Source organism: Mesocricetus auratus, unplaced genomic scaffold, assembly GCF_017639785.1.
Source record: "Mesocricetus auratus isolate SY011 unplaced genomic scaffold, BCM_Maur_2.0 Super-Scaffold_100040, whole genome shotgun sequence".
Classification (NCBI taxonomy): Eukaryota; Metazoa; Chordata; class Mammalia; order Rodentia; family Cricetidae; genus Mesocricetus; species Mesocricetus auratus.
This window is the reverse complement of record NW_024429217.1, coordinates 9,097,026-9,107,233: the sequence shown is the minus strand read 5'-3', so window position 1 is coordinate 9,107,233 and position 10,208 is coordinate 9,097,026.

Sequence of the window (10,208 nt, the reverse complement as noted above, 5' to 3'; positions counted from 1 at the left end):
AATCTGTTCTGCTGTGTCTACTACCCAGGGATCTCTGCTTTGGAGCGTGCTTCTCATCCAAGTGGGGTTTGATTGCTCTGTCCTAAGATAAGCCTCCAGCACTACTGCCAGGATATTTCCTGCATGCTCCCTGCCATCAGTTTTCAAAGCTTGTTTTTTTATCATTATCTGTGAGTTTCTGATGAATCGTAAACTCACTGTGATGGGGACTTCTCTGGGTTTAGTTGCCACCTCGACCTCGCTGAGTACCAATGATGGGATCAAGGCAAGCCAGACCCAGCTCTCCTCCCTCCAGTACCATGACTTCCTCCTATTTCACTTTTTAAAGACTGAGCTCACACCACTGCATTTGCTTCTCTCCCATATGAAGAGAAATTTTGTTTGACTTGTTTCTGAAGAACAGAGTATACTCAGTTATTTCAATTAGAACTTGCCTTTCCTTGCTGAAAACAGTAAGCATGTTAGTCTTTTCTTGCCTTCTAAAATGTCCTTTCATTTCCACTGTGGGAGTAGTTGTAATTTGTGCATTTTTAAAGATTTAATTTATGATATTTATTTATGTCTGCACTTACATATGTATGCTCACATGTGTGTATTGTGCTCATAGAAGTCAGAAAAAGGAGTGTTGGGATGATTATGGAGTTGGGTTTATAAAGGAGCAACTGCTAGTTTCATGTAAAGTATGGAGACCCTAATCAAATACACATACTTTGATATTTAGACTCATGGGATCTTCATGTGACTGGTTGACATACTTCAATTAGTAATACTTTGCCTCTACTTTCTATCCCATTAACTACTCTAAGTTTAAGGACTGCGACAGTGGTGTGTTATTTAATGGTAACTTAGAAGAATTTCCATCCATGTTACAAAGTTATTGTGGCATTTACAGAGATTTCCCCAGAACTAAGAACTAATTTATGGTCCTGACATTTCCACTTTCCTTTAAATATTCCTGGGACTAGTTAGTCACATACAGGGTTTTAACTGCATTTTTTAATTCTACCTTTTTGCTGTTTAAATGATTTTATAGTCTGACCCTTTTTAAATAGATGGCAAATTACATCAGAAAGATATGAATTAATACAGCCATCCTTAAACACTCCAGTAGGAAACATTTTTCTCTTTTCTTTTGTTGCTCAGCCTCTGAGGTGCATATGATACAATGATTTTCATCACCAGTAGCATCTGGATTAACCTGCTAACACTGTCTTTCAGTGCATTCTGTGTATATTATATATATATATATATATATATATATATATATAGGCTTTGATTGAGTAAAGATTTGAGGTTTACTTGTGGGCATAAGAAGTGTCCCTCAGTCCATCCTTGGTATTATATTTGCTAAGAAGCCTATTATCTTTATCTTAAAATCATGTTGGGCACTTCCTTTTTATTACATTTCAAGTTCAAGAGGTACCAACTAGTGTCTGTTGTTGCATCAGGTTTTAAAATAAAATCTTTCAAAATGCCACTCACTTCACTCATCCTCTGAAATTACTGTAGATATTTCTATAGCATGAAATTTGTAGTATATTTCCATGATAACCATTGCTTTTTTAAGATCTTAAAGTAGTTTCATATTGCTCATTCTATATATTCTATGCATCTTGATGTCTTGTGTGTATTTCAAAGAAACAAATCATTTTGTTTTCATACTGCCTCTTTTCTCGTTTTTCCAAAACATATCTATTGTCATATGGACCATCACCCACAGTGCCATGAAGCACACATAGCTTAAATGACCAACTTTCTTTCCTCATCCTGGGTACATAGGAAGTTACTTTGCAGGTTTCTTTGTTGAGGAGAGCACATCCTGTGAACAGACATAGCTGAACAATGTGCTGAATACAATCACGTAAAGTTTCACAATGGGCCCTTGTTCCTAGACAGATCTTAATATCTCTCTCTCTCTCTCTCTCTCTCTCTCTCTCTCTCTCTCTCTCTCTCTCTCTGTCTGTCTCTGTCTCTCTCTCACACACATGTGACACCTACAAATTATTTTTTTATAATTTTAGGTTGCCCATGAGGTGGAATCTGATTATCCCTGTTCACTAGTCAGAAGAGAATCACATTAATATTATCTACTGTTTCCTGAACTCTGGCAAGGATGAAAAAGACGCGACCCATTTAGAGGAAGCAACAACACCTGAAAAATGGAGTAAGAGAGAATATTCTTTGAGAACAACCAAAGTAAAAACATTTATAACACAGTGTCAGTACACAAGAGGCTCTCATTTCAGGGGTTGAAATGTATTCCTAGTGTAAACACTGTCCAGGCTATGCATAAAATGCCTGTAGAAATGGCCACAAATGGTCCAAAAATGTTTTTAAGTATCTCAACCTGATCAGCTCCAACTAGAAAACTAAATTTAATCTCAAGAATAAACATTTCAGTATTCAAAATGGTGAGATTTATGAGTTTTGAAAGAAAAACAACAGGAACAGAAACCACATTAGTACAGCTGCCATTCTAAGGATCAGGTGGCAAGATAAAAGGTTAGACAGCTGGATAGATGGCAGAGATAGATGGATAGATGAGTAGGTAAACAGGTAGATAAATGATAGATAGATACATAGACACATAGATACATAGATAGATGATAAGTACATAGTAACTAAAAGCCTGTCCTAAAATAACTTACTCCCTCCCACAAAGTTCCATTTCCTAAAGGTTTCACCACCTTTCCAATGATGCCACTGACTGGAGAACAGGATTTCAAGCACTTGCACCTTTGGGTGGACATTTCATATTCAAACCACAGCAGTCTCAACCTTAGCGCTAAGGTCACAGTGACGATCAGGAATGGTCTGTCTGTGTCATTATGCTTTCTGAAAGCTCACTGAGCTAATCCTTCCCTCCACTCATTACATATCAACAGACTGAAAGAACTGATGTGTAAAGAGTTGATGTGAGGACATATCCATCTTAAAACAAAGCCTTTTATCTGCTGCAAGACCACCTCCAGATGCAGAGCTCTGAAGTAAGTCATCTTAACATTGGTTATTAGGTTCCGAGAAATAACCCCCCCAGAAATTAGGTGCCTGCTTTATTTATACTAAACTGTTGTGGGATATTTTGGTACCACTCTGATACTCCAGAGACTGCCCAATGAAGTTAGATGTTACATCAAGGAACAGAGACAATTATTAGCTGACTGGAATTGGCCATAGAGAAGCCAACAATCTGGATAGAGAAGAAGCAGAGAAAAGAAAAGGGACAAGGGAAGAGATATATCTTTTGAAGTGTCTCTGGCCAAAAGTTAAGGTCAGCTAGTTGCTACTCAGCCTCTCTTAACTGGTGGAAAACCTTTGTTTTCCCCCAGCCTTTGACTCCTGAGTCTTTCTGATAAATAGAAAAATAGATACTTAATTTAAACCTACATATCATGGCTGTGGCTGACAAGAGCCCTTGGACTTGAAGGCATTCTAGGCTAGGCTATGACCTGAGTGACTAGTTAGACACTGCCTGAGGGGCCCAATATAATAATTAAAATATCAATAGATTCATGTGTAGCCACTAAGCTGGCAGAAAAACATTCACAAAATAATACATGTGTCTGTATTGATGTTTTCTGTGTTTCACACAAGTTTCCAAGAGTTTTATAAGCAGGAACTCATGAGACCCTACAACATAGATAGAAGCATAAAATCCCACACTTGTGGTGTGAGTTCTCTTGTACCACTTATAAGATTATTGAAGTGAAATCCATTAAAACACACTCTTGTTCCTCTTTACTATTCTAAACGAAGATACCAGAACATCTGTGGTGAAGGTGAAATTCCCCAGCCATAGAGAGACAATGGGGCATGTTCCATTGTGACAATGCACCAATTGTAGAAAAGTATTATTAGCAGATTTCTGTCTTTTCCACGGGCACAATATCTTAATCAAGAAGGACAGAATGCTAACATGAGCTGTGATATGTAGAGAGAGGGGACACGCATGGTGAAGAGCTTCCTCTGCTTGGAGAATCACTCTGCAGATTAACCTCGCTGGTTCCAAAATCCAGTGTCGCTGCAGAGGTTCCCAGACTGACATGTGTGGGAGACACACACACAGAAGCTGGTTTTCAGATTACGCCTTGACCATTTATATTGCTGATGAATCAACGGAGGGTGAGCTTTATAATGTTTCAGGTGTTTCCCTTCCCCTGTATATGATTCTTTTCAATTCATTTTCATGGTTTGTTTTATGTTCTTAGAGTTTTGCAATTATATTGGAATATATAAAATATAGTTTCTTGTCTTCAAAGCCAATTTAGAATTTGGACAAGAAGTGTGTGGCTGAAAGTAACAGCAAGAAACTATTTTAGGAAATAATGCAATTATATGTTTTTACCCAGAGGAAGGAGCCTGGATAGTGAACTGTGAGTTGTTTAATTAGCACCTATTAGACACCTGCCATAGGGTATCAGCTAAATACAGTGAAGAGTAAAATGACTGGCCCCAGGCATGAATGAATTATGTGTCTTGTCACACACCTTAAGTGGAGACATGCTGCCAATACTTATGTTAAAGCATCAGTTCATGGGGTCCTTCCTCTTGTTCCAGAGAATTCTAAGCACATCTCTAGCCAAACACATCGGTTTCAACCCAAATATGTACTTCTTCTTCTTCCCACTGTGGCACAGACTCTACAAACACACTATTCATAAGACACCCATGCGCAACCCAGAGGCTTGTTTTGATGGAGTCTCGTGTACACCCTCTATTCTATCAACACAGCCTGTGAGTTATGGCTTGAAACTGAATGCGGATGTCAGTTCTGAGACATCAGCTGCAAGTTCCTACACCCCATGCATTCCAAAAGTATTTGCCTCCTTTACTACCAGAAGAGATACCTGGATGGTTCCCTGTTTTTGCTCTTACGCAACATCCTTTAAATTTAACTTGCCACGTGACAAAAATGTTAAAATACATTTTAAATGTCTAAACAGGATCTATCTAATAGTGTCCATAGCAATACAACCTTTCCTCACTTGAAACCACTCACCCCTTTCTCCGTAACTGTGGCCTCCTTCATAAAACGCCTGGGTCACTCCATCCTCGTTACCCTACCTTCTTCTTTCTGCATTTACTGACCTCAGAAATTCTATTTGTGATTCTCTTAGTGTGTTATGCTGTGTATTTGTCACTTGACAGCAGGCGTTTTGCTTGTCATGACAGTGGCTATGTTCTCAGCAAAAATGAGTTTGACACAGAACAAGGTAGCAAATTTAAAAGTTTTAGAAATCAGAGTACATACATATTGAATAAAGAGAAATGCAAGCTATAAATATACTCTTGGGAACTGAAATATATCTCAATAAATAAAAAATTGAAATTGAAATTCAGGTTTAAAATGTTAAATTTAAAAAAATGTTTCAAGATGCATTATATTGATAATTCCTGAAATCATTGATGTGCATTCATAACTGATATTTTACTACTGGGCATCCTTTAAAAAGAAAGGCAGATAAGTAAAATAAGATTCCATATGTTAAAATGAATAATCCAAGTTAATAAATACAAATAAGACAAAGTATTAAATTAATTTCAGAAAAAGTATATATAAATGTTTAATTATTGCATTAGATATACTTGTGCCAAAATATCCATTATTTATTATAAATATCTACTTTATGGGCAATTTAATTGTTAATTCATGATATTTTTGTTTAACTGGATATCTCATATTTTACAGCAAAATCTTATTACAGACACATTTGAAATTGTTTTTTATTTTTTTGTTTGTTTTTAGAGAAAGGCTTTCTCTATATTGTTTTGGAGGCTGTCCTGGAACTCACTCTGTAGATCAGGCTGACCTCGAATTTACAGAGATCTGCATGCCTCTGCCTCCCCAGTGCTGGAATTAAAGGCATGTGCCACCAACACCTGGCTAAAATTGTTTTTGTGTGTGTGTGGTGTAATTTCTTTTTCTTTATTTTCTTTCTTTTGTTGTAGTTATTTTTTGAGACAGGGTTTCTCTATGTAACAGCCCTCTTTCCTAGAACTTTTGTATATCTGGACTCATAATTAAGATATCCAACTGCCTCTGCCTCTCAAGTCCTGGGATTAAAGACTTTGTCATCATGCTTGGCTTGGAATTTATTTCTTTAAGAAAATACCAGGGAAATGCTGGTCATTGGTAAAGTGCTTTTCTTGAATATACAAGGACCTGAGTTCAATACATCTACTGCAAATGCTGGTAAGAAGAAATTCTCTATTATGGAGTGACATGGACCCCAATGCCAGAAAATACACAGAGAAAACAGAATTTCTACCTGGCTATGGAGTCATAGACCTATGTTGCATGATGTTGTTGGGGCATATATAAACAGAGCACAAACAACAGACTCCATTCAAAACAACTTAGAAAACTATTTATTTATTTATTTATTGGGATAGCTTACAGGAGTGTGGATGAGAGGATTCTGATATATTAACCCACACATGTAGCCAGGCGGTGGTGGTGCATGACTTTAATCCCAGCACTCGGGAGGCAGAGGCAGGCGTGTCTCTGTGAGTTGGAGGCCAGGCTGGACCAACAACCTCCAAAACAATACAGAGAAACCCTGTCTTCTAAAAACCAAAATAAAAATTAACCCACACATGTGTGAACATCTGATCTTTGACAAAGAAGTTAAAAATATACAATGGAAAAAAGAAAGCATCTTCAACAAATGGTGCTGGCATAACTGGAGGCTGGCATGTAGGAGAATGAGGATTGATCCATGTTTATCGCCATGCACAAAGCTTAAGTCCAAATGGATCAAAGACCTCAACATAAATCCAGCCACACTGAACCTCTTAGAAGAGAAAGTGGGTGGTACCCTTGAAAGAATTGGTACAGGAGACAGCTTCCTGAACATAACACCAGTAGCACAGACAGTGAGATCAACAATTAATAAATGGGACCTCCTGAAAGTGAGAAGCTTCTGTAAGGCAAAGGACACAGTCATCAAGACAAAAAGGCAGCCCACAGAATGGGAAAAAATATTCATTAATCCCACATCTGACAGAGGGTTTATCTCCAAAATTTACAAAGAACTCAAGAAGTAAGTCTCCAAAACAACAAAGGATCCAATTAAAAAGAGGGGTACAGAACTAAATAGAGAATTCTTAGTAGAGGAGTCTAAAATGGCTGAGAGGCACTTGAGAAAATGGTCAACATCCTTTGCCATCCGGGAAATGCAAATCAAAACAACTCTGAGATACCATCTCACTCCTGTCAGAATGGCTAAAACCAAAACCCCAATGACAATTTATGCTGGAGAAAATGTGGTAAAAGGGGGACATTCTTCCATTGCTGGTGAGAATGCCAACTTGTTCAGACACTTTGGAAATCAGTATGGAAATTCCTCAGAAAAATGGGAATAAACCTACCACAAGACCCAGCAACTCCACCCTTAGGCATATATCCAAAAGATGCTGATTAATACAACAAGGATGTCTGTTCCACTATGTTCATAGCACTATTATTTGTAATAGCCAGAACTTGGATGCAACATAGATGACCCTCAACTGAAGAGTAGATAGAGAAAATGTGGTACATTTACACAATGGAGTACTATCCAGCAGAAAAAAACAATGGAATCCTGAGATTTTCAGGCAAATGGATTCCACTAGAAAAAACCATCCTGAGCGAGGTAACCCAGGCACAAAAAGAGAAACATGGCATGTACTCTCTCATATATGGATTTTAGACATAGATCTTGGGAGTGCCAGCCTACAATCCTATGGCCAGAGAGTCTGGGAAACAGAAACTTCATTCAGTGGCTGATGGAAGAAGAGGCAGTCTCCCACGTCTAAGCACTGAGCTGAACTCAAGAAAGCCAGTGACAGAGAGGGAGGACTGATGACCAAAGGGATTAAGACTGGGCTGGTTTAACCCCCCCAAGAACAGCTGACCTGACAAGGGTTTTAGCTCTTGAATCCCAGGCTGATGCCTGGGAATCCAGCATGGGACTGATCAAGACCCCCTGAATGTGGGTGTCAGTGAGGAAGCCTAGGTTATCTATTGAGCCTTGAGTAGTAGATCAGTATTTATCCGGGGTATATAAATGGACTTTGGACTCCCATCCAACCATGTGAGATGCACTCTCACCCTGAACTCTTGGGGAAGGGTCTAGGCCCTGCCCTGGATGAAATGACAGACTATGGACACCCCCATGGAGGGCCTCACCCTCCCTGAGGAAATGAGGGCATACTGGGGGGGTGTTGGTGGTCTGGCACAGGCAGAGGGGAGGCAAACAGAGTGGGACCTGGAATTGACCTGCGAAGCAACCTTGTTTCTAATTTAAATTTAAATTAAAAAAAATAATAAAAAAATAGAAAAAATAGAGTATGTAACAATTAGGGATGCTCTCTCAGCCTGGACTTTTGTGTGAGGGCCTACGCCCTGCCCTGGATGAAATGACAGACTCGTGAGATCCACCATGGAAGGTCTCCTCCTCCCTGGTGATTGGAGTGGAGATTGAGTGGGGGGCTGCAGTGCCTGGTGGGGAGGGCAGGGGAGGAGGGTAGGCAGAGAGAGCTGGCATTGACATGTGAAACAAGCTTCTTCCTAATTTAAATAAAAATAAATAAATAAAACATCAAAACAAAAACAAAACAAAACAAAACAAAAGAGTATGGGTGACTCAAAGGCAGTTGCATCACTGAAAATAAATAATGAAAAACCACCTTGGTGTGGGTGACAATTTAGTCCTGAAGCTCACTGTCCTTGTAGGCAGCTCAGCCAAAGCCGAGCAGTCTTCCCAACAGTTGTCAATGCTTTGATAATCCTGAAATCATGTTTTTTTGCAGAGTATTCTTTAAATATGTATTACATTTGTTTATGGTGTGGAACATTTTAATCATGGAAAGGTGTGTTGAATTCTTTTATGTTGCGTCTGTTTAAGTCTGTGAAGCTGTGTTATTTTGCCTGCTTAATACATCTGAATGGTCTAATAAAGAATTGAATGGCCAAAAGCAAGGCAGGAAAAAGGATGGGCAGGACTGGCAGGCAGAGAGGATAAATAGAAGAAAAAGGAGAGAGAGAGAGAGACGAGAAAAGGAAGACAAGAGAGACCATGGGGGCCAGCCACTAAGTCACACAACTAGACACAGAATAAGAATGAAAGAAAAGGAACACAGAAATGAGAAAGACAGAAGTCCAGAGGCAATCAGGGTATTTCAAATTAAGAAAGTCTGGCAAAACACAAGCCAATCTAAGGCTGCACATTCACAAGGAAGAATAAGACTATATGTATTTATTTGGGAGATAAGTGACAAGTCCCCAAAATGCAAAGAGTGAAAAACTACCAACTACAGGGCCTTGGGTTTCTTGTAAGTTTAATTCACTGATTTAGCCTGTTATGTTATATTTACTTACTGAACATTAGTTATCTTCTTCCTCCCTTCCAGACCCACTGTTTCAGTTCAGAGGAAATAGACACATAACAACCAATAACCCTTGCATTTCCGAGGATGATGCTTGATTAGTGACATGACCTACTATCTGGCCTGAGATGTATTCTGGCCAGCTAGATATGTACAGCCGAATCCTGACCCTCTCCGACACCATTCAGCGAGGAGGCTGGAAAGATTGCTCAATGATTAGGCACACTTACTGCTTTTCCAAAGGACCCGGGATCTGTTCCCATTATCCACAAGGTAACTCACAACTATCAGTAACTGTAGTTCTAGAGGATTCCATGTTCCTTTATGCTCTCTATTGATCTACTTTGTATGTATTGTAGATGTGCATGCAAACAAAATTCCATGTATAATGAACTCACTTTCAGTTCCTTTACTGTAATAACCATATCTCATAAAATGATAATATTTAAGGACTAACCCAGAAATATGACAAAACTTTACATGAAATCAAGTTAATGAGGCCATTCTCACATGTGAACAATGCCTACAGACTGAAGAATTTAATGTAATATCCAGCAATATTGAAGAAGACAGGAAATTTCAAAATCAGTAGAGGATACAGATGACATGTGAATCCTGTTTCAAAATTATGGATCAGTCTAAAATTAAAAATGGGAAAAAATGATCCTGAAACTTTCTGAGGGTAAGAAGCTCTTAGGGACTCACAAAGTTGATGGATATCTTCCCCAGAATTACCACATGCAAATGCTTATCATGGACAAACTGCAGGTGTGTAATAGCACAAGCTCATTGGCATCTGTGACATCATCAATGAAGGCTCATCAGGTCACAGAGCAAGA